We start from the raw sequence: 27066 nt of genomic DNA on the forward strand, positions 1-27066 counted from the left end.
CACTGGGGATACGGTCCATGACACCCGGTGGAGGCCTGAAACCATGGATAGTACTGAACTCCATAGACACTATGCTTCTTCCTATACTTACCCACTACGATGAAGTTTAATGTATAAATACACACAGAGATGAACAAATATAGCTAAAAGTAAAACAGAACAATTATAGTAACACAACATCTTATTGTAAAGATGTCCTGCCTTCTCCACCTGAGCTAAGCGTTTATCACCCACTGTGGCCGTAACTTTTGCAGTTTGAGGTGCAACAGCGGGACCAGCACGAATTCTCTCTTCCTTCTTCACAATTTCATGAATAGGAGATTTGTTCTGAATGTAGATCTTAGCAACCTCAGCGAGATTTCATCAGTCCTCAGAATGGCATGCAACTTAGAACATATGACTTGTTTATTTCTGGAATTTTCCATTTAATATTTTCTTTTTTAAGTTTTTGTTTTATATTGGAGCATAGTTGATTCACAATGTTGTGTGAGTCGTACACCTGAAACTAACACAACATTGTTAATCATTTAATATTTTCGGACCACGGTTGACCGCAGGTAACTACAGCCTCGGAAGGTGAAACTGTGGATAAGGGGGAAAGACTGTACTTACTGTTTCCTACCAGCCGCCGCGTTTGCTTGTGTTCAAGCAAGATGCAAACTCTTCAGTACAGGGAAGCCTCTGACCTGCAAAGGCTCACAGAGTCTGTATGTAGAAGAACAGGAAGAAGGATGCCAGAAGAAGGAGGGCCCCGCAAGGCCCGGGGAGGCCGCTCAGTGCACAGGGGCCAGGGCCGGGAATTAGGACGGGGGCTCCGGGGCGCCCGAGCTCGAGGGACACCCAGAGGAGGGCCCCCACCCCGGCCACCGGGGCCAGCCTCGGGCTCCTTTGGGTCTCCCGGTCACGTGCTCCAGCAAGATTCCTGCAGGTGCGGCGGTGGAGCCCGACCTGCACACACGCTGCCCCCTGACCACAGCGATGACCTGCCTGTGAGTCTGAGCCCTGCCTGCGCCATCCCAGCCTTTCCCACCCCCAGAGAGGACGGCACCTGTCGCACAGGAGGAGGCCACCCTGAAACACCATAACTCACAGTGCCGCCCACGCACAGGGCTCCGGACCCACGGGCCCTCATGGATACAAAGGGGCAGTGCACACAGATGCACACACACACCCTGCACACTGTACACACCCCGCACTATACACACTGTACACACTGTACACACTATACACACTGTACACACTGTACACACTATACACACTGTACACGCTATACACACTGTACACACGATACACACTATACACACTATACACACTGTACACACTGTACACACTATACACACTGTACACACTGTACACACTATACACACTACACACTGTACACACGATACACACTGTACACTCTGTACACACTGTACACACTGTACACACGATACACACGATACACACTGTACACACTGTACACACTGTACACGCTGTACACACTGTACACACTGTACACGCTATACACACTGTACACGCTATACACACTGTACACACTGTACACACTATACACACTGTACACGCTATACACACTGTACACACTGTACACACTGTACACACTATACACACTGTACACACTGTACACACTATACACACGGTACACACTGTACACACTGTACACACGGTACACACTATACACACTGTACACACGGTACACACGATACACACTATACACACTGTACACACTATACACACTGTACACGCTGTACACACTATACACGCTGTACACGCTATACACAGTATACACACTATACACACTGTACACTCTGTACACACTATACACACTGTACACACTGTACACACTGTACACACTATACACACTGTACACACTGTACACACTATACACACTACACACTGTACACACTGTACACACTATACACACTATACACACTGTACACACTATACACACTGTACACGCTGTACACGCTGTACACGCTATACACACTATACACACGATACACACTGTACACACTATACACACTGTACACACTGTACACACGATACACACGATACACACTATACACACTATACACACTGTACACACTATACACACTATACACACGATACACACGATACACACTGTACACACTGTACACACGATACACACGATACATATGGTACACGCTGTACACGCTGTACACGCTGTACACACTATACACACTGTACACACTGTACACACTATACACACTATACACACTGTACACACTGTACACACAATACACACTGTACACGCTATACACACTATACACACGATACACACTACACACTATACATACTGTACACTCTGTACACACTGTACACACTATACACACTACACACTGTACACACTATACACACTGTACACACTGTACACACTGTACACACGGTACACACGATACACACTATACACACTATACACACTGTACACACTGTACACACTGTACACGCTGTACACACTATACACGCTGTACACGCTATACACAGTATACACACTATACACACTATACACACTATACACACTGTACACTCTACACACTATACACACTGTACACACTATACACACTGTACACACTGTACACGCTGTACACGCTATACACACTATACACACGATACACACTATACACACTATACACACTGTACACTGTACACACTGTACACACTGTACACACGGTACACACTGTACACACTGTAACACTGTACACACTATACACACTGTACACACTGTACACACTGTACACACTGTACACACTGTAACACTGTACACACTATACACACTGTACACACTGTACACACTATACACACGGTACACACTGTACACACTGTACACACGGTACACACTATACACACTGTACACACGGTACACACGATACACACTATACACACTATACACACTGTACACACTATACACACTGTACACGCTGTACACACTATACACGCTGTACACGCTATACACAGTATACACACTATACACACTGTACACTCTGTACACACTATACACACTGTACACACTGTACACACTATACACACTACACACTGTACACACTGTACACACTATACACACTGTACACACTGTACACACTATACACACTGTACACGCTGTACACGCTGTACACGCTATACACACTATACACACGATACACACTGTACACACTATACACACTATACACACTGTACACACTGTACACACGACACACACGATACACACTATACACACTATACACACTGTACACACTATACACACGATACACACGATACACACTGTACACACTGTACACACGATACACACTATACACACTATACATACTGTACACTCTACACACTGTACACACTATACACACTGTACACACTGTACACACAATACACACTGTACACGCTATACACACGATACACACTATACACACTATACATACTGTACACTCTGTACACACTGTACACACTATACACACTGTACACACTGTACACACTATACACACTGTACACACTGTACACACTGTACACACGGTACACACGATACACACTATACACACTGTACACACTGTACACACTGTACACGCTGTACACACTATACACGCTGTACACGCTATACACAGTATACACACTATACACACTATACACACTGTACACTCTACACACTATACACACTGTACACACTATACACACTGTACACACTGTACACGCTGTACACGCTATACACACTATACACACGATACACACTATACACACTGTACACACTGTACACACGATACACACTATACACACTGTACACACTATACACACTGTACACACTGTACACACTATACACACTACACACTGTACACACTGTACACACTATACACACTGTACACACTGTACACACTATACACACTGTACACGCTGTACACGCTGTACACGCTATACACACTATACACACGATACACACTGTACACACTATACACACTATACACACTGTACACACTGTACACACGACACACACGATACACACTATACACACTATACACACTGTACACACTATACACACGATACACACGATACACACTGTACACACTGTACACACGATACACACTATACACACTATACATACTGTACACTCTGTACACACTGTACACACTATACACACTGTACACACTGTACACACAATACACACTGTACACGCTATACACACGATACACACTATACACACTATACATACTGTACACTCTGTACACACTGTACACACTATACACACTGTACACACTGTACACACTATACACACTGTACACACTGTACACACTGTACACACGGTACACACGATACACACTATACACACTGTACACACTGTACACACTGTACACGCTGTACACACTATACACGCTGTACACGCTATACACAGTATACACACTATACACACTATACACACTGTACACTCTACACACTATACACACTGTACACACTATACACACTGTACACACTGTACACGCTGTACACGCTATACACACTATACACACGATACACACTATACACACTATACACACTGTACACTCTGTACACACTGTACACACTGTACACACGGTACACACTGTACACACGATACACACTGTACACACTATACACACTATACACATGATACACACTATACACACTATACATACTGTACACTCTGTACACACTGTACACACGATACACACTATACACACTATACACACTGTACACACTGTACACACTGTACACACGATACACACGATACACACTATACACACTATACACACTGTACACACTACACGCTGTACACGCTATACACACTATACACACGATACACACTATACACACTGTACACACTGTACACACTGTACACACGATACACACGATACACACTATACACACTGTACACACTGTACACACTATACACACTGTACACACTGTACACACTATACACGCTGTACACGCTATACACACTATACACACTATACACACGATACACACTATACACACTATACATACTGTACACACTGTACACACTGTACACACTATACACACTACACACTGTACACACTGTACACACTATACACACTGTACACACTGTACACACTATACACACTGTACACACTGTACACACGGTACACACGGTACACACGATACACACGATACACACTATACACACTATACACACTGTACACACTATACACGCTGTACACGCTATACACGCTGTACACGCTATACACAGTATACACACTATACACACTATACACACTGTACACACTGTACACTCTGTACACACTATACACACTATACACACTGTACACACTATACACACTGTACACACTATACACACGGTACACACTGTACACACTGTACACACGGTACACACTATACACACTGTACATACGGTACACACGATACACACTATACACACTGTACACACTATACACACTGTACACGCTGTACACACTATACACGCTGTACACGCTATACACAGTATACACACTATACACACTATACACACTGTACACTGTACACACTATACACACTGTACACACTGTACACACTATACACACTGTACACACTATACACACTACACACTGTACACACTATACACACTGTACACACTGTACACGCTGTACACGCTATACACGCTATACACACGGTACACACTGTACACACTATACACACTGTACACACTGTACACACTGTACACACGATACACACGATACACACTATACACACTATACACGCTGTACACACTATACACACTATACACACTATACACACGATACACACTGTACACACTGTACACACTGTACACACGATACACACGATACACACTATACACACTGTACACACTGTACACGCTGTACACGCTATACACACTATACACACGATACACACTATACACACTGTACACACTGTACACACGATACACACGATACACACTATACACACTGTACACACTGTACACACTGTACACACTATACACACTGTACACACTATACACACTGTACACACTGTACACACTGTACACACGATACACACTATACACACGATACACACTGTACACACTGTACACACTATACACACTGTACACACTGTACACACTATACACACTGTACACGCTATACACACTATACACACGATACACACTATACACACTATACATACTGTACACTCTGTACACACTGTACACACTGTACACACGATACACACTATACACACTATACACACTGTACACACTGTACACACTATACACACTGTACACACTGTACACACTGTACACACTATACACACTGTACACACTGTACACACGGTACACACGATACACACTATACACACTATACACACTGTACACACTATACACGCTGTACACGCTGTACACGCTATACACGCTGTACACGCTATACACAGTATACACACTATACACACTGTACACACTGTACACTCTGTACACACTATACACACTGTACACACTGTACACACTATACACACTGTACACACTGTACACACTGTACACACTGTACACGCTGTACACACTATACACACTGTACACACTGTACACGCTGTACACACTATACACACTGTACACACTGTACACACTGTACACGCTATACACACTATACACACTATACACACTGTACACTCTGTACACACGGTACACACGGTACACGCTGTACACGCTGTACACACTGTACACACTGTACACACTATACACACTATACACACTGTACACACTGTACACACTATACACACTGTACACACTGTACACACTATACACACTGTACACGCTGTACACACTATACACGCTGTACACACTATACACACTGTACACGCTGTACACACTACACACTGTACACGCTATACACACTATACACACGATACTATACACACTATACACACTGTACACACTGTACACACTGTACACACGATACACACGATACACACTATACACACTATACACGCTGTACACACTGTACACGCTGTACACGCTGTACACGCTATACACGCTGTACACGCTATACACACTGTACACACTGTACACACGATACACACTGTACACACTATACACACGATACACACGATACACACGATACACACTGTACACACTGTACACACGATACACACTATACACACTGTACACACTATACACACTGTACACACTGTACACACTGTACACACTATACACACTATACGCACTGTACACACTGTACACACTGTACACACTATACACACTACACGCTATACACACTATACACACTATACACACGATACACACTATACACACTGTACATACTGTACACTCTGTACACACTGTACACTCTGTACACACTGTACACACTGTACACACGATACACACTATACACACTATACACACTGTACACACTGTACACGCTATACACGCTGTACACGCTATACACACTATACACACTGTACACACTGTACACATGATACACACGATACACGCTATACACGCTATACACGGTGTACACGCTGTACACACTGTACACTCTGTACACACTGTACACACGATACACACGGTACACACTGTACACACTGTACACACTGTACACACTATACACACTGTACACACTGTACACACTGTACACACTATACATACTGTACACTCTGTACACACTGTACACACTGTACACACTATACACTACATACACCCGACACTGTACACACTGTACACACGATACACACTGTACACACTGTACACACTGTACACACTATACACACTGTACACACTGTACACACTGTACACACTATATACACACACACCACACTTCACACACACTACCCTCTGCACACACGTTCTCCACAGATACACACACATACACTCCGAACAGACACATGCCAATCCACACACACACACACACACACACACACAAATATCCATGTCCAAAAACATGACAGCAAAGCAAAAAGATCAAAATATTCAGATTGACTAGTGTTCAAAGAAATACAGTTTTTTAAGAAATATGCAATTGGCCACATTAAACAAAGTGCTGCTCTGGTGTTGAGAACACAGGCTCTGGCGTCAGGCCGCCTGGCACGAGGTGTCACCTCCCTGCTTACGTGCTCAGTGACAGCGGGCAGGTGAGTGAACCTCTGTCCCTCCTTCAGCTCTTCTGGGATGAGGGCCTGACAGCACCGACTTCAGAGCTGGGGTGTGAGGCTTTAATAAGTAAAAGCAAGTGAGGTGCTGAGAACAGAGCCTGCCACGTGGGGAGGACCCCACACGTCCCTCTGTTGTCACCACGGTAACCGTTACGGCTGACGTGGACCAGGGGCCCAGCCTGAGCCCCTCATCCCTACTGGTGGGGACGTCTCTCTGGAAGGTGATGTTAAGACACATCAACTCCTGAAAAACCGTTCCACCACGTGACCCAGTGCCTGCTTTACCCTGAGGACACAGCAGAGGGGTGCCCACAGACTTGTGTTTAAGGATGTTCCCTGCAGCACTGCTTGTAGCAAGAGAAGGAAAAACACAGACTGCCTGAGGCTCCTACACCAGGAGGTGGGTCATGGGCCACCCGCCTGGCACCCAAGCAAGGGACCTGGACATCACCCTTTGTTCCTTCCTCACATCCAGTCCTCGGCCAAGCTCTGTCGTTTCCACCTCTTCCCTTAGGGATCTGACCGCTTCCCAGATTCACCCGTTCACGCCTGCGCTGGAGCAGGACTTCCTCAGAGCCACACCCTGCCCACCGAGGATGCCCGGTACACGCGGGGTGACGCTCTGTCCTTTCCCACCAGGCTCACCACCTTGGCAATGACCGGATCCCCACTTCCTTCTCCCCCACCAGGTGGTGAGTCCCCCCAAGGGCCGGGCTGGCTGTCTCACTAAAATTGTGTCCCCAAAGCCTGGGACAGCGCCTGGCATACTCCATGTTTCCTGACTGAGGAACAAGCCAGTGAAAGAAGGCATGTGATTCAGCCTTCAAGCCATATTCTCAACAAATCCATATGGCAAAATGCTCACCATACAGCATTAGATGAGGAAAAAGCCTAAAAAACTGGATCTGTAGCATGACATTAACGTCATTATATACAGATACATGTGTAAAAACCCAGACGAAAGCATTAAATTGTTAGCCGTGGTTATTCCTGGACATTTTAATTTTTTTATATATATATATATATATATGCCTGTCTTTTCCAGATATTTTGCAATGTCCATTTCCTTTATAATCATGAAAACAGTGGGAAAATAGATGGATACAGCACCGGATCCAGAATCTGGGGCATTAGCCATGATTGGAGTCCAGGACGTGGGTGGTTGAGGCAGCCTGCGAAACGTCCACATTTGAACTTGCCCACGATGTCTATTAAAGCATCGTTTCCAGAGCAGCTCTGTACAATCACTGGTGATTCTGCTAATAACAGGCTCCTTCCTTTCTCGTGGGGACTCATTAGGCTGAGCGCATCAGAGGTGACAGGTAGTGGTTTCAGAAAGATAACAGAAATGTTTTTCTTCTTCTTAACAGAAAATGTCAGGGTAAATGAGTTTGTTTTTTTTTTTCTTCGTAAGTCATCATACTACACATTCAGGGGAATGTGGTCAGAGGCTCTTACAGGAGGACTTGTTTCTATGTCTATGTCTTTGTTTGCAGTAACTGTTGCAGGGTACCAAGGTGACAGCCCCACAGTCGGGCCATCGGAGCATCTCTAGGCCAGACCTCCCCAGGCTTGGGAATCTGCAGTCCCAGGGACGCAGCACATAGAGAGGCGGCCCTTGGATGGACCCAGGGAGGATGGAACCTCGTGGGAGGGACATTGGTTTCAAGTCTTGATCTGGACCCTGGATTTCTGCTATTGCCAGATTGCTCAGGACCTTGGTTTTTCCATCAGTCAAATTGGAACGTGTGTGCATCTCTCTGAGACAGTTGTAAGAAGCAGTGATATGTACAGCACTGCCTTTGGGGATATGTCCTCCCGACCTTCCGCCCAGAAGTCTCTCTCGAGAAGATCACCAAATGAGGAATGGAATGGAGAGAAGGAGGGCTGTTCAGCCTGGAGAAGAGTTTTTTTTTTTTTTTTTTAAAGGACAGGAAGTTGGAGCATAAAAGGTGTCATATGTATGCAGGATAGATTTGTCCCATGTGGCGTCCCAGAGCAGAACTGGAGCCTGGGGTGCAAGTAATAGAAAGTAAGATTTCTGCTTCCCTTAAAAAAGAATCTTCTAGGACTTCCCTGGTAGTGCACTGGTTAAGAATCCACCTGCCAATGCAGGAGACACGGGTTCGAGCCCTGGTCTGGGAAGATCCCACATGCCATGGAGCAACTAAATCTGTGCGCCACAACTACTGAGCCTGTGCTCTAGAGCCCGAGAGCCACAACTACTGAGCCTGAGCTCTAGAGCCCGAGAGCCACAACTACTGAGCCTGAGCTCTAGAGCCCGAGAGCCACAACTACTGAGCCTGAGCTCTAGAGCCCGAGAGCCACAACTACTGAGCCCGCACACCACAACTACTGAGCCTGTGCTCCAGAGCCTGTGCTCCGCAACAAGAGAAGCCACCACAGTGAGAAGCCCGTGCACTGCAACGAAGAGTAGCCCCCGCTCACCGCAACTAGAGAAAGCCCACGAGCAGCAATGAAGACCCAACCCAGCCAAAAGTAAATAAATAAATTTATATTAAAAAAAAAGAACCTTCTAGGAACAAAAAGTAATCCAAAGGGCTGTCCTGTAGGGCAGTACTGAGTCACCTGTCACTGTGAATATTTCACTGGGGCTGGTGATCACGGGGAAGTTTCGGGAGAGGGATTCAGCGTTAAGTTGAAGACAGGTAACCGCTAACATTTTTCCCAACTCCAAGAACCTATGTTTCTGCCATTTGGCCTTTCTGATTTTGGAACTGCTTGAAAATAATGTCTAATTCCTCCCAACCATGTTATCTAGGTCCAGCCAGAGCTGCAATGGCCAGAAGTTCCCCCTCCCCACTCGACCCGGATGTTGGAAATCTGTCATGTTTATTACTATCTCCCTCTTACATGAAGAGCTCACAATGAGTCCTGCCTTCCCAGAATAAAGGTCAGAACTCGAATTCCCAGCCTTCCCTGCAGGAAGGATAAAGGCTTGACCCCTCAAATGGCCCCATTCAAGACCTGAACTTGGAAGTGAATGACCTGGAGGGAAACAAGGTGAGGGTGGGGAGAGGAGGAGGGAGTTCCTCCTGGGGCCTCCATACTTTCTTAGAAGTGTTCTGGGTGATGGCAGAGACATCCGCCCTTCAGTGGTGGCGGCTGTTTCCCAGACACTGCAAGGTCAAGCCCTGGGACCGGAAGTTCCACTAGTGCTAGCAGAGGTGGCACGTGCACCCAGGCAGGCCTCTGGCATTAGTGGCTCCGAGTGCGGAGGCCACCGCGGTCTATCCTTGGAGCCTGCGGCCGGGGTTTGGGAACGCTCCTGGAAGTTCAGCCTCAGCTCTTACCCGCGCCCGTCCGTGACGCTGCATGTTCTAACATCACCTGAGAGAACGGCTAGATGCTCGCCTGAGTCGTTTTCTCTTTGTCCTTGGGCACACACGGGGCTGGGCTGCTGGACTGCCTTTTCCAGGCTTCCTGGCCTTTGCGTGTGGCCACATGACTGTGCTCTAACTAATGGAATGTGGGCAGAAATGAAGGACTTCCATGCCTGGTCCCAACCTCCCCCTCGTCATCCCACCCCCGTGCAGTCCTCCATGCTCTTAGCTCCCAGGATGGGGGAGAGACCCAGTGGAAGACACAAGGTCCCTAGAAGATGGTGGAGCCAGGAGAAGTGAAGGAGCCCGGGGCCCTTGAATTCCCCCGACTGGACTGTGCCCAAAATAAGCCTCTAATTGTGTTAAGCCACTTTGATTTGAGTGTTGTGTTAGGGTTAGCCCCTCCTGACTAATACACTTAAGAAATCCATTTTCTGCTCAACTAGATTTATTTTTTATGACCAAGAGCGCTGAGTGTTTCACCTCCCTACCTGGTCTGCCCTCAAGAAGTCTAATGCGAGAGACAGTCACGCCCGCGGGCAAGCTTCCCTCCGGCCAGGAGGCACCGGGCTCCACTTCCCTCCCCTGGCGATCCCCACCCTTCCTCTGGCCCAGGCCACAGAAGTCTCCCTGAGAAAGTCGGCTTCTCCTCCGCTGTGGTCTTGCCCCGCGTCCGCGACTTCACACCTAACTCCCTGCCTGACGCGGAGGGAAGTCAGGCACGTTCTGCCCGGCGCCCCTGAACTCGGCGTAAGGAATCCTGCCTCCTCTTTATTGTAAGGCGAAGCTAGCGCTGGGTCAGGAGCCCAGAGAGCCAGCCATGAGGAAATTACCCTACGCCGGGTTAAAGTCAGGCTTTGAGTTAGCGCAGTAGATGCCCTTTGGCACGTCTGGCCCCTCCCACGCCTTAAGTCTCCCCTACCCGCCACGGGTGGGGGTGGGCCCATGGCAGCCACGTTTGTAGCATGTGACTGAGTCCTCACAGCGGATTGGGCCAGGGCTGGGCACGTGATCTAAGCGGGGCCAACCGGAGACTTCGTGCCTGAAAGCAGGAAATGCAGCCTCACCGGGGCTGCCCTGAGCCCACCTGTTGAGTGGATCGTCGTGTGTGCCAGGTAGACTGAGAAAGAGGCCTAGAGGAAGCCAGTCGAACAAAAAGCAGCAGAAATAGAGAAGAAAAGGTAAGTGAAGGAGAAACTAGGAACTTTCTGAGCCCCGTGCATCCTGGGTCGTGGGCCCACTAGCAAACCCCCTACCCGTAAGATAAGCTTTCTCTAGTTTGCATACGCCAGTTCAAGGTAGCCTGTAAAATCTAAACTGGAAGAGTCTTACCTGATACAGGAAGAAGTAGAAAAGGTCACCCCACAGATTGCCTCCTCATGGAAGCCAAGGCACCTGCTGGCTTGCCCTGAACTGGGAAACCTAAAAGTACTGGGAGCGAGGGAAAATGTGGCAGCTGGAGAGACCTCTGGGGATTTATCGTCAGCGAAACGTGCCCGACTGATTTTCCAGCCGAGCAGCCTCATGTCAGAGCCGAGCAAACGCAGGGAACCCGGGGCCGGGCGGGAGCTCTCTGGATAAGTCAGCACGTGTTGCTAGGCTGGCGACGAGCGACGCGCCTAACTCCCCGGCCCCGCCGGTCCCCGCGCCGCGGAGACGCGCGCTCCCTGCGCACACGTGCGCACTCGGCCGGCGCGGGAGGGGCTGCGGAGGCCTGGCCTCGGGGGAGACGCTCGGGCCCCGCGCCCACCCCACCCCTGCGCGGCGGGGAGGGCCCAGCCCGCCGGGCCTTTCAGAGTTAATTAGCCTTCATGCATATGGATGGTACCGCCGACTGAACGCCGTGGCGGGGTCGCGACCTGACCCCGGCGAGGCGTGCAGAAAGAAAAGACTCCTCTTCCCAGCTCGCTCCCTCACTGAAAGCCCAGCTGCCGGGCGCAGCGCCGGGGTGTGATCGCCGCCGCCCCATTTCTCCCGCAGAAGAAGCGCTTGCGGGGAGGCAGGGGGCGCTGTCCCCGGCCCCCATGAGCAGCCATCCCCCTGATCTGTCGCCGTACTGATATCAGCGCTGGGAGTTTACTCCGAAGCTTTCCTTTCCCGTGATGGTTTTCATTTCCTGTCATTTAAAGCTGCAGCCTTTATGGAATATCACATGGTTTAAGTTTACACAGGAAATCAGCTGCAGTTGTGAGATGCCGACTTACTTTTTTTGTTTGTTTTTTAATCCTCCCCCCCTTAAAAAAATTGAGAGGGAAAGGGGAAAAAAAAAGCCAGCTAGCAACAGTTTGTTTTGAAATCGTTTTCCTTTTTGATCCCAAGTCCCTGTTCTCCGAAGTGGTTTGCGGTTGTACAGAAAGCAGCAGTTTCTTTCTGACACGTGGTAGTCACTTTACGTGAAGAAAGCCTAGCACCGAGAGATGCTTTTGCTTTTTCCAGGCCAGGGACGGGGGCGCGGGCGCAGCTGCGCCAGAAGCTCCGCCCCCGGGATGCGCCACTTGACCCGCCGCGATCCGCCCAGGGAGCCGCGGGCCCGGCTGTGTCCAGGAGCTGGGTTTACCCTCCTGGAAAGGTGGCACGTACTGCCCAGTTACCCATTCTGGGATCCCTCTGCTTGAACCCGAAAGGAGCAGTGTCCTGACCGACCCCCGACCCCGGACCCCCCAAGGACCACAATAGAAGTCTGTCCTCGACCCGGTCCCAACACATCACGCCAGGAATCAGAGAATCGCAGGGCTTCAAAACGGGGGTGAGGATGGTGTGGAAGAATTCGCGATTCGTTCTTTAAGCCCCGCCCTGCAGTTGCTACTGAGTTAGGAACTGCAGACTAGAAGCAGCCCCGCCCCCCAAGACCGCACTCCCTGGTTACCCTCTGCACGCCCGCCCTGAGGGCAACTAGACGGCCCTGGGCAATAGCGCCACCTGGTGCCCAGCATCCCTCCCAGCGATTCCTCGTATCCCTTTCCAGGATGCTGCACCGCCTGAAGAGATCAAGGGTGCCCAGAATGGGTTCAGGACTCCAGGGGAGCTCCCACCTGGGGTTGAAATGGCCCCTGCCTCCTCCCGTCTTGTCCCTGAAGGAGCTTAAAGCACAGGGAACAGGAGGTGCTCCTGTCTCTACAGAGGCACCCACGATAAAAGACCCACTCCTTTCATGGAAGGCTGAGCCCTCAATTAAATGGAAAATGCCCTTGAAGAGATGCAATTTAGGCACCTCTTTCAGAGTGAACCAATGTGTTACCTTTTTCCAAGGGTGAGCGGGCATCTAGAGAGGCGAGAAAGCAAAGAGGCAGGAGGCCCACCCTGAGGTCCGGGAGGGCCAGAGCCAGCACTGCGGCCGCCCTTCAAGGGCCCGGGCCATCCCTGCGGTGGGACTGGGCGGAAGGGAGGGACGGCTCTGGAAGGCTGGGTACGGACAGGGCCTGCGCGCACTTCATGGGTGAGCAGGGGGCCTCACAGGACCCAGGTGTCCCTCCGCGACGGCTGCAGCCCTGGCAGCTGAGACCCCTTTAACTGAGACTCAGGCAGCCCGCCCGTGACCGTCCGCACCGCCCCTCCCCCAGCCCGTAAACCAGCAGCCCTCTGTGTGAACATGAGCCCCACGTGTTTACGGGCTGTCTGCGGGGACGAGAAGGGGACAGGGCTTAGTGCTGCAGCCCTTTCAGCCTCCAGGTATTAAGCTGCGTGACGTGACCCATTCTCTGAAACCAAATGTTTGTAAGGACACCCGGAAGCCACCTGGGAATTTCTCTGGGCTTCCACGGGTCAGCAGGCAGAGCTCCCCTCTGTTATGCAGGGGAGCCGCCCGCCGGCTGTCACCGCTGGCCCCAGATCGGGGTGCGCAGGCAAAGTCTGCGGCAGGCCTGTGAGCCCGGTGAAAGGAACCCTGCCCCTTTCCGCAGCAGCAGGCGGCTGTGGTCTCTGTCTGAGGCCCTGAGCTGTTTTCCTCCCAGGAAGCTGATTGGCCTCCTGCTGCCTATTACCTGACTGGGGGACTGCGGGAGTCAGTGTGGTCCTGCGTCCAGACTCTTCAGCCCCGGGGTGAGCTCCGCTGGGGAGACCAGTTCGTCCCGAGCCAACGCCCTGATTGGGTCCCTTGTGAGATGCACCTTCTTCCTCCATGTCCCACCCAGCACTCCTCTTTTTCCTGCCCTTTCTCTGGAAGTATGGAGTTTATTGGTCTCTGCACGGAGGACGGTGGGGGGAATGATCTTAATTAAGAAAAGATCCAGCTCTGGCCTGGCTGTTTCGGTTTTAGGGCGGTTGCCAGCGAGTCACGAGGACTCTCACGTGAAACCTTCTCCGCTCAGGGCTCTTTCTGGTCCCCTTACTTGACCATCTGGAAGATGGGAGAGTTTTTGGAGGGAAGTTTGGGCAAGAAAAATCAGATGCGGGAAAGCCTCTTTCTCAGCCTCGCAGCTTCTGAGGACCCCCGCATTTTTGGCCAAGAGTGGGTCCTGCCGGCCCCACGCCCCAGGCTGCCTCCCCCAGAGGAGGCCTTCCCGACTCTGGTGAGTTGGCCCCTGGACTCAATTAACATTTCAATATGTATTTATTCCTGTTGCATGAAAAAAATAACAAAAAAAATCACCTTCTGGTAAGGTGCCAGAACGAGATATATAATGATGCTGTTTACCCGCGACGGTGTCGTTCGCTGTTGTTGACAGTCAAATAAATCAACATAGTAAACACAATTTGCTCAAAAACGGCTGAGGAAAAGCAGATGGTTAGCACATTTCAGCAGGACCTGTTGGTTCAAGTCTGCACGGATGTTTAGACTCTGCGCTGCCTGCAACAGATGCTCGCCTGGGTCCCCACGTGAAGGGCCCAGGCGACGCTTGCGCTGGCCCTTGGGGGCGGGGAGGGCAGCCCGCCGGCTGGGGGGCAAGCACCCAGCCCATTAACATTCACAGCCCGTGGCCGCCCAGCGCCCGGCCTTTGTGTGCCGGGAACAAGCCAGCTTTCTTCCCCGGGAGGATGGCGCCTCAGCGCCCCATGCGGCTACTGCCTTCGAGCTTTCCAGTGGCTTTGGGGGCCAGAGGGCCTCGCTTGGCACTCAGAGTGGCTGCCTCGTGGTGCTCAAAAGAGAAGAAAAAGTTATTTTTGCAGCAGGAGGAGGCTGTGGCTACCCGGTGCCAGGGAAGCCGTGGAGTAGTGGTGGGCGGGTCACTCCTGGGAGGGGACGGGACCAGCAGGTCGCTGCCATCCTAGGTCCTGGTGACCAGGCCCTGCTTCCGCCTCCAGCTCCAGTCTGTGTCTGGGGATGCCAGGGCTGTCCCTGGAAAGGGGACCCTTACCAGGGCCCCGACGGGCCCAAGAAGCTCCTGGACATGTCGGCACTGCCGGGGCACTTCTGTGTGCAGAGCCCCGGGGTGGATGCTGGAGACTTCAGGGATGGTTCAGGCGTGATTTCCCACGGGAAGGTCTAGGGTGGGAGATGCAGCGGTGTATGAAATCACCAGGAAGAGGGAGGCTCTGATGCAGGGTGGCTCGCCTGCCCGCTGCGCTGCGGCTTAGCTGTGTGACGCCGCACAGGGACCCAGAGTCGGTCTCCTCGTTCCCTAAGCGGGCTTGTTCTGAAGACGGGGTATGGTGACAGTTGCAAGCCTAGCACCACGCCCCGCATGTGCTACGTGCCCACCAAACGGCAGCCACCGTTCATCCTGCCGGCAACGTGCAAGGCGGCTGCGTGGGAAAGGCAGCATGTGCCCTGGGTCCAGGGGTAATTAGGACCTCATCCAACTGTCTGATAACTTCCTCAGACAGAGCACAGCCAAGACTTACCCGTCTGCCGATTTGCTCCTGAGCGGCCCCCGACTGACCCGCCCCTTCCCCTTTGCTCCAGGCAGGATGCAGGATGGACCGCTGCACCTCTGACCCTGCTCTTGGGCCGGGCTCTCCGGGAGGCCGAGGCGAGATGGAGTTAGAAGGCTCAGGGCGGCGGGGGGGGGGCGGATCTGGAGGAGGCAGGGAGAGCCTTCAGACCGGGATGCAGGTCTGACCCCTGGGAAGGGAGAAAGGGAGGAAGGAAGATGGGGTCTCAGGAGCCTCAGACACCAGTGCAGCTCTAGAAAGCTCGCCCCGGCCTGGAGGTGCTGTGTGTGAGCCTCGCCTCTGCTCTCCTGGACGGCTTGGGCAAGTCTAATAGGAAAGTCTAGTAGGGAGAGTGTTCTGGAAAGCTAGGGACACCAAGTACCTGGCAGGAATTTATCCCTTATCTAAACATTTTAGGGTTTTTAGTATAACAGCCACTATGGTGCTAACCTGCTAGGGAAGGATGACTCAGAACCAACATCCCTTCTCTCTGTGTAGCCTTGAAAATCCTTTAGCACAAAAAGCCTACTTTCATTTTCTAGCCCAGGAGCCTGGCTCAACTGTTGGCAATTTAGTCATTACCAGCGGCCTTAGTTCTAGAACGTTCCAGAAATGGGCTCTGCGACTTTGAGCACTTTGCTAGCATAACTCTTAGGTTATCTTGTGGGGGCAGTGGGAGGGTCTGTCTGTACAAAGCTCTCCTTGCTGACGTTCATGCCCAGTTGTTTCCAGTTGATACACACCCCAGACAAGCAGCATGGCCCCTAGAACCGTACCCCGCGCCAACCTTAAACCCCCTGGAACTTCTGATGGTCCCAGGCCCTCTCTCCTGACTAGCAGAGCGCCGCACCGTCAGTACGGCACGTCATCGCCCAATGATGGCAAAAATCTCCATTGGCTGGTGCAGCTGTGGCACAGATGTCCTGCACGGCAGTTAGAACATCGCCGGTGATCGATCAGCGCTGTCTCAGAGACATGGACCGCAAGCATGGAGCCAGAAACTGCGACAGCAAGAGCCGTGCGGACCCTTCGCAGGGAAATGGTCACAGACTCAGGACCCGCGGCGGGCCCCTCCCGCCCACAAGGAAGGCCTGCACGCCGTGGATCAGGTGCTGCGTTTTGGCAGGGCCCAGGCTTGAGTCTCTGTGCCAAACTAGGGTGTGCACCCCTAGAGTCTGCTCCTGGGGATGGATGCCTGGAGTTTGTGCTAAACCCGAACCCCGCAATTTGTGGTCCTCAAGCCCTGGGTCCCGCCTCTGGCGTTTGTGTGGCGGGTGGCTGCCAGGCTCACTCAGTACGCACTGCTTTGTGAAGCCGCTCGGGCTTGCTGAGCTCTAGTTGTGGTAGGCCGCAGCCAGTTTAAAAGAAATTTCTCCCAACGAGATAGCATCCCTCCAGGGTCCCCAGCGCATGTCTCCCTGCGTTCCTTTCTGCCAGAATAGGCGGCCTTTAGGGATGACGGGCTGCCACGTGGACCCTCAAAACTCACCGAGGTTCCTGGGAGGAGGAGGATGGAGCAGTTCGCCTGCCCGTCAGCAGGAGACGCTGCAGTCCGCGCCACTGGACTTGAGCCCAGAGGGCACAGAAGAGATGGCCCAGCCGAGCCCTCATTTTGCAGGTGTGGAAACCGGGGGCAAAGCAGCGACATGACTGTCCAAGGTCACACGGCCAGAGCCGGACCACAGGCCAGTCTGATGTTTGGGTCTCACTTCCATTCACTGTGTTGTTCTACCTCATCTTTTTTTTTTTCTTTTAATTTTATTTATTTATTTATTTTGGTTGTGCCGGGTCTTAGTGGTGGCAGTCGGGCTCCTTAGTTGCGGCAGGTGGGCTCCTTAGTTGTGGCACGTGAACTCTTAGTTGCAGCACGCGTGTGAGATCTGGTCCCCTAACCAGGGACTGAACCCGTGTCCCCTGCATTGGAAGGCAGATTCTTAACTGCTGCGCCACCAGGGAAGTCCCTACATCATCTTTTAAATGTAAATCATTGTGTGTGTTTGCGGGGGAGAGGGTTAGTACATTCTCAATTAAAGGGAAATTCTTCAATAAAATCTGACATTAAAAAAAAAAAGAGTCAGCACAAAGCCATGCCTAGATTCTGAGACCCTGAGTTGAAAGGCTCCTGACCCTGTAACATGGCAAGGGCACAGGAGGAGGACGTGAGTTTACAGACGGACAGACTCCAGGGACATTTGTCCCAGGGAGGAGGAGTCTAGGGCTTTGACTTGGCTCTGAAAGGGCTACAATTCCAGAAAATCCGGCTTGCTCTGTCCCTGTCTCTTCCAGGGTGAGCAGAATTGCCGTACAAGTCAGAGCGCTGTGCGCTGTCCTGGATGTCGGGGTCTGCGTGGGCGCCCCCTGAGGCTGCTTGCCCCAGGGCCAATCTGAGTCAGGGACGGCCTTCTCAGGGCCCCTCTTCTGGTCCAGACCAGGTGGCAGTGTTCGTCCCCGACCTGGTCCACTCGGACTTGTCTCCCGTGGCTTCTGGTACTACGTGGAGGGCCACCTCTGGACCCCGGCCGATGTCCTGACCCCACCTGCCCCGCTCTGGTGGAAGCCCCCTTTCAAAGTCACCATTCACTGGCATCGAGCCTTCTTCCAGAAGACATCCAGGTGGACCCTGAGGAGGTCAGGACTGATCAGTTACTGGTTGTAGGGGCGAGGAGCCCCCAGCTCTGCACCCCCGAGGTCACCAGGGCCTCATAAACCCTGTCTCCAACAAGGTCCCACAGACAGCAGCACCTCGTTCATTCTGATGTTTGTTCAATACTCATTTGCACAGTAACTCTTCTAAGGGTCATCCAGTGGGGACCGTCCCTCTTAGGGCTCCACAGCTGAACATTTACTGACATGCTGACACGGAGCTTCCAGGAAAAGAAAGAATCTCAGGACTTTACGGACCAGTGAGATTCTGCACAGTTCCCCATTAAGTTTCACTCTCCCTATTTCAAGGGAAAATCGTTTTCCCAAGTGACTGGGGGAGTCAGTGCCTGGTCTGGGGTCAACCCTTCCAATGCCGGCCACAGTCCCTCTGGCCTCGTGAGCAGCTTTAATGAGCAAGGGAAGCACCAGGGCCCACAGAGCAGCTGCTGGGAGGCGAGGAAGAACGGACACCCGCGTGGGGACGGCCCCCCGTCCGTCCGTCTGTCTTCTCGCTGATGACGGCCCCAGTACCCTGCTGGTTGATGCTAAGACTCACGGAAGGCAGGTCTGGGAGCGCCTGTCATTAGACCAGCCTTTGTGGAACAGCTCCCGCCTGCCAGGCACGGTGCTGGGTGCCGGGGCCACAGGAGCTGGGAAACGGGCTGCCACCCTCGCTCTGGGCAGATGCAGGAGGGCAGCTGTCTCTGGTCCATCAGGAAGTGCCCCGGGGCAGGGGAGGTGTGGTGGGCTTTACGAAGAGCGTCCCGGGCAGACAGGGCCTCTCCAGTGAGCCTGGCAGGGTGGTGGATGCTGGCGGACGAGGACGGGGACAGAAGTGCTGGCCTGGGCTCCTCGTCACCCCAGTGTCTGGCCAGGTCCCCGCGTGTGCACACGCCTGGCTCCTCTAGCGCTGACGTCAGTACCTGAAGGCCCACGGGGCCCGGAGGAGGTAGGAGCAGCTGCCGCGCCCTGCGCCTCCTTGGCCAGGTGTGCCACGGCGGGAACGGCGCTCCCCACGTCAGCACCTGTTCCTCCTGCCCGAGCCCCTCCTGTTGGTCGTGCAAAAGGACACGCCAGGCGCACCCCTGCCCCAGGCGAGGCGTGCATTGGGGGTGTGGCTTTTCAGGTGGGTTAACTGCGGCTGGATTATTGCGTGACCCGGGGCCGGGCCAGGAGATGCAGCGCCCAGCCTTGCCCGGGTGTCTGGACGCCTCTCAGGTTCCTCAGAGCGGCCTGGGGAACACCCCCCAACACAGGCCTTGTGGGTTAACAAACGCCATTTAAGAATGATGAGAAATGATTGATAATTAATTTCAGGAGAGTAGCCCTCGCCAAATAAGCCATTAAACGGGCTCTCGCTGGCTGTCCGTTCAGCTCATTGTCAGGCCTCCAGCACTCAGGAAAAGCAGCACCAGGTTTTAGCCAAAGTTTCCAGTCCGACTCTGCCGTTTTCGGCCGCTTTCCTGATTCCTGGGCCCTCTGATGTCCCAGCAGAGTCCACCCTGGTTCTCTGCAGACCAGGGCTGCAGGGCGTTGGTCTTGCAGGGCGTTGGGTGGGGGGCACCTTGGGTTTTTCTCCCAAGTGATCACAGGCAAAGCCCGAGAAATTCTCATTTTTATGTTTATGTCCGTCCTGATCTTTGTTCCCAGTTGTCAGGAAAGATAAGGAACAGAGATCCGAGCAGCCAGGACGTGTGCCCTAAGCCTCAGCGCTGGTCCAGGGACAGAGCGGAGCTGAGGCTGCCCAAGGGACTGCGGGCCCCTGTCCTCAGAGTTGACAGTGGCACAGGGAATTCGCTGAGGTGGGTTTGCACCAGTGAGCATCTGGTGAGTGAGGGAAAGAGCTTGGAATGGGGGCGTGTGTGCCAGGGGGGTGGGCAGTGGCCAGAAGGGGGCAGCTGGGGGCGGCTGCATTTTCTGCCGCCTCTTTCCAGGCTGGCCGGTGGCTGGCTGTGCTTTTGTCGGATGCATGGCCTCGTGAGAACAGCCATGACCAGCTCACCTTGGAAGATTGAGATGCGAGCGCGTGGGGGACAAAAGCAACCAAACCCCTCTTGACAGTGGCGTGTGGTGTCCAATGAGGGGTTTGGACAATGTAAACCCTCCCGTAAAAGGCAGGAGAGGCAGCAAGCCCTGCCGTTGAGGTCTTGGAAATTCTTCACCCAGAAAAGATTTGAGCTCTGTCCTAAAAACACGGTAGGATCTGGAAGAAGGTGTGTGGGGTTCTGGGAACAGGCTCTGGACAACACAGGTGGATCCGAGTCCCCCGGCGGCGGGTGTGGAGGAGAGTGGGCGGGTCCGGAGGGGAGCAGGTGGGTCCTGCTGGAGAGCTGGGTGAGAGCTTTGAACGGAAGACTGTGATACAATAGAAGATTTGTTCTGAAGGAAGTGATGAGATGGGAGTGTGGTCCAGGGCTCTCGCAGTGGAAGGCGTAGTGGGGGGCTGTTGCCAACCCCCATGAGTGATGCTTCAGGAGACTCTGGCCGTGGGGTGCAGGACGGATTGTTGGGGTACAGAGCAGTCTCCTCGATCTGCAACTCTGGGCTACCGGAGGATACATTATACCCCAAACAGCTGTTAGGTATTAGGCTGCAAGTGGCAGAAAAGCCCCCAGTAACAATGACTTAAGGATGGTTATTTTTTTCTCTTATTTTAAAAATTCAGGGGTAGACAGTTAAGGATTGGCTGGTTTTCCTTGGTGTCAGGGATCCAGATTGCTTCTAGCCGGTTGATCTGCAGCACATACCTTTTACTCCTAACGACTTCTCATGGTCCAAGGCAGCTGCTGCAACTCCAGCCTTCGCATGTCACTCCAAGCAACAGGAAGAAGGAGGAGATGAAGAAGGAGTATGGAAGACTAAAGATGGCCATAAATTCCTTGACAAGTCTCCCAGTGAGAAGTGGGGATCGTGCCCCCTTCCCTTGAGTGAACTACTGTGTCCACTAGAAGGTGGCAGTAGTCATGTCGTGCCAGTTTCCAAACCCACATCTGAAGACAGTGGCAGACTACACGGCCTCTAGGAATAGTCTCTCTGGAATAATGAGCTGTCAGGTGATGCCCTTGACCATCCTGACTGCCATGCTGGAGAGGCCACGTGTAGGGACTCTGGCTGACAGTCTCTGTTGCTCCTGGCCTTCCTGCCGTCTCCGCCTACGCGCCAGCCGTGTGGCCCCCATACACCAGCCCCCACACCAGCTGAGTGTCACCAACTGACCCAGTGGAGGAAAAAATCATATCACCCAGTGGGCTCCATCCAAGTTTTGGATCCACAAAATTGTGGAAAACAATAAAAATGATTGTTGTTTTAAACCCCCCAAGTTTGGGGGTAATTTGTTATGCAGCCATGGATAACCGGAACAAAATTTAGTACCTGGACGTGGGCTCCTGCCTCACAGAAACCTAACACATGGCCTTGGCTTTGGGATGAAGCATTGGGCAAAGCTGGGAGGACCTTGGGAAGGTCGTTAATAAAAGCCAGAAGGACCTCAAAGAGACTTGATGAGAGCTTGGAGGAAAGTGAGGAAAATATTATTTGGAGGCTGGACAGAAAGCTTAGCAACACTGTCACCCCTGGCAACATGGAAAATAGGATACGCAATGAACCCAAGGCCCTGGCTGAGGAGACGCCAGGCAGAAGACAGAACACGCCACTGGCTTCTTCCAGCTGCCTGCGATAAGCTGTATGAAGAGACAGATGGACTAGGGAAATATAAAGGGACCAGGGCTTTCTGGGTGTGATAACGAAACTGTGTCTCCTTGCCGCTGTCTCCCAGAAAAAGTGACTCACAGTGAGACGTGGCTTTAGGACAAAGATAAAATCCAGGGCACTGTCTGCGTAGCATGGCCTCAGGGTGACCATCCCAAGGTGTGGCTCTAAGACTTCTTTCCAGACCTTAGAAAGATGTAAGGATATACCTTGCAGGGCTTCTAAGAGCCTTAAAGGCGGGCCTTGCAGACTTTCTCGGTTAGACAGTGGGGCTTTTAAGAGTTTTAAGGGCATTGCTCCCAACAGCTCCTGACTAAGAGCCACTGGGAGCCCCTCCCCAAGAGTAGGACTTGGCTGTAATCGGGGAACCAGAGATGTGGCCTGGATGGGTTTCCAAATTGCTGTGGACCAGCTGCTGATACAGGCTCTCTCTCCTCCCTGCTTTGCACGGAGCGTGTTACGTGGAGCTTTCCTGCCCTGATATCACATTGTTTGTTGAATGGGTGGGTCATGGCGCTCTTTTCTCTGGTTTACAGGTCTTCAGAACAAGAGAAACTGGGCCTGAGTTGCTGTTCATGAGGAAACACCGAGATGGATCTGGACCTGCCTTGGGAAGCGCACTGCGGGACCTCGAGCCTGAGCCTGAGCCGTGATGGGGAGAGACCTTCGGGGGTCTTTGGATTCTGTGTGCAGAACGAATGTAAGTAATTCATGCCCGAGGGAGGTCTGTGGAGGGTCAAGTTCTTTGACGGTCGTGCTTGGGCCTGGATCCCAAACTGGCTGGATTTGAAGGGTGTTCACTGGAGGCGACTTTCTATTCCGGTTGAAATGCAAGCGAAAGCACAGCAGGTTCGTCCTTGGGGTCAGCACGTCAGTTCTAGAAAGCCCAGCCTGGACTCTGAGGGATGATAAATGGGCGACACTCCCCGGGGGGCTGGGGGCCGAGAAGTAAACAGGAGAGACCAGGCTCCAGGTCTGCTTGCCCGTCCGTAGCTTCCGTTGCGGCTGTAGAGGGTGCCCCTCGCTGGGGAAGGTGACACAGTCTAACAGACTCTGCTGTGACCCTCTCAGGGGTCACACGTGGAAGGACAGAGGTGGCAGGGGCCGAGGAGCCCGTGGTGAGATGTGGCTCCCTTGACAGCCCGTGAAAAATGACTGAGAAAAAGTGAGTTTTCCAGCTCTCTGGGGGTGGGTCCCGAGCTCTTTCCCGTGGGAGGTCAGAGTCCCCGGGAGGAGGTATAGCCCAGGGACGGGGTGGCCCCGTGGGACCAGCTTCCACCTCTCTGCACGCTCCCCTTGCATTTTTCTTGTAGCTCTGTGACCACGTCCAGTTTTTGCTGCTCACCCGTTCTCCTGAAGGCACGCTCACTTCTGTCTCCCCAGAAACACTTTAGAAGTGATGACTAAACCAGGCCTCCACGGTCAGGGCCCACGTGAGCCCCACTGCGGGACAGGGTGAGCAGATGCAGGAAAGGGCCCCAGATGCGTCTTTCAGCCCCTCCAGAAACTCCCTCTGCTCTGCGTCTGCCGGAAGTTCTGCGTTTCTGCTTTAGGCTCTTCCGTTAAGTAACTGAACCGAATGGATTCTACTGCGCGTGATCACAATTGCCTCGAGTTAAACCATAAAAACGTTCTACTGCTTGTCTGCAGTTCGGCTGTTATAAAGAAAGTAAATGGAAGTGTACGAGTTTAAGAGCTTGGAACTAGTTTCCTCTGGGAGCAAAAGTGGCAGCTGTCAGACACCTAGCTGCTAAGTCATCACTGTGCTTCCCGTTGTAGGAACGGGGCCACCGGGGCCTGAGGCGCTGCAGACAGAGATGCAGGGAAGGAGGACGCAGGGGCTGCTCCCGGGAGCGGAAGGCTGAGGCACACGTAAGACCTGGTGCAGGGCTTCCCTGGTGGCGCAGTGGTTGGGAGTCCGCCTGCCGATGCAGGGGACACGGGTTCGTGCCCCAGTCTGGGAAGATCCCACATGCCGCGGAGCGGCTGGGCCCGTGAGCCATGGCCGCTGAGCCTGCACGTCCGGAGCCTGTGCTCCGCAACGGGAGAGGCCACAACAGTGAGAGGCCCACATACTGCAAAAAAAAAAAAAAAAAAGACCTGGTGCAGGAGTCCAGGCCTTATTTTCTCTTCCTAATTTTTTCCTAAATGAGCAAATGCCCTGCTCTAGAAATGGCAAGCATTTTCCGAACGATGGTCCAGGTAGTCTCGCATTCCTGAGAAAGCACTTAAAACCAAACTTCAGGAGCAGATGTTGGCATTTTGGCCTCTCCTGACGTCAGTCGTTGAGGGTGCAGATGGCAGCTGACATGCTGAGTGGGCGGGGCCGGAGCTGGCCCCTCCCACCCAGAGGCATTAAAAAGCATCATCCCCTAAAATACCCACCAGGGCGATGGGCCAAGCCGGGGAAAGGTGGGCCGTACATTGGAAAACACTTGTTTTCACTCCAAGTTACGCGTGGAGCCCATCCCCAGAGGGAACAAATGATCGCAGGCTGCTGTTCAGGACGGCTGGTGATGGGTGGCGGGGCCCGGGCTGCCCCGAGAGCCCTCGCCTGTAGCTCAGCCTCGCCCTGGTCTCACCAGCCTTCCCGGTGGCGCCCAGGGACCCCAGCCTGGACCACGCTTTCCGGGCCACTGGGCTGCAGGAGCAGAGCTGTGTGGGCCAGCCAGCGCCTCACCACACACGCCCCGCCCCCCCCACCCCGCGTGTCCCCCACCACTGGCTGCCTTGGTGGGCTGTCCCGTCCCTCCGGCCAGGCCATGGTGGGCAGCGCGTCCTGCCCGGAGTGGGGGCTGGACTGCAGATCCTGTTTCAGGAAGCAGCTCGGCCTCCCGCCTAATTGTAGGGGTGGGAACAGAAAGGCAGCCACAGGGCTTTCCTTTGCCAACGAAAAGGCCGGAGTTGGGTCCTCCTCCCAGCTTTCATTTCAAAGAAGGCGAAAAACAATCCGCTCATTTTGCCTGAGTGCTGCCTTCCCAGGGTGAAAATGGAGACTTTGATGTGTCTCTGCCCGCCCAGCTCTCCAGGCCACCTGCCTCGGGGGCGGCCTCAGGGTGAATCACTCACCCCTGCCACCCAGTTCCAGGGCCCGGGACAGGACAGTGCAGGAGGCAGGCACCGCAGGGCGTGGGGCAGGGGACGCACTGCACTGTGGCTCCTCCTCGGGAGGGGCCGTGGACGCGGTGCGTGGCCGCCTCCAGGTCTGCCAGGGCCCAGCTGGCCTTCCGGGAGCACCGATCTGGGCTCAGGTGGGGCTCCTGTGCATGAACGCTCCAAGAACAGCTTTCCTACTCAGGCCTCTGGAAGTGGCCGTGGGGTCTGACCTGGGGCAGAAGGAAGCCGCTTCTCTCACCCCATCAGCCCCCATGGGGCACGGCTGGGCCACAAGGCCTGCCTGACTAAGCCCGGCTGTACTATCAAAGCGGTGCTTGATTCATTAAAGCTAGAAAATTTT

At 52.7% G+C, this 27066-nt stretch overlaps 1 protein-coding gene across 3 annotated transcripts in view; it reads left to right on the plus strand.

The window, feature by feature from the left end:
• ZNF438 (zinc finger protein 438) overlaps window positions 1-27066 on the plus strand; it is a 297450-nt gene that overhangs the window by 218132 nt on the left and 52252 nt on the right. Inside the window, exons 3-4 of one of the 3 annotated variants that reach the window (XR_010934699.1) lie at window positions 21552-21703; window positions 24146-24309. The gene's annotated coding sequence lies outside the window, so the exon portion shown is untranslated. Of the gene's footprint in view, window positions 1-12045; window positions 12629-21551; window positions 21704-23589; window positions 23769-24145; window positions 24310-27066 lie in introns of those variants that run through there. The other 2 variants (XR_010934702.1, XR_010934701.1) reach the window with 2 other exon arrangements.

Source organism: Pseudorca crassidens, chromosome 1 (assembly GCF_039906515.1).
Source record: "Pseudorca crassidens isolate mPseCra1 chromosome 1, mPseCra1.hap1, whole genome shotgun sequence".
In the NCBI taxonomy this organism is placed as follows: Eukaryota; Metazoa; Chordata; class Mammalia; order Artiodactyla; family Delphinidae; genus Pseudorca; species Pseudorca crassidens.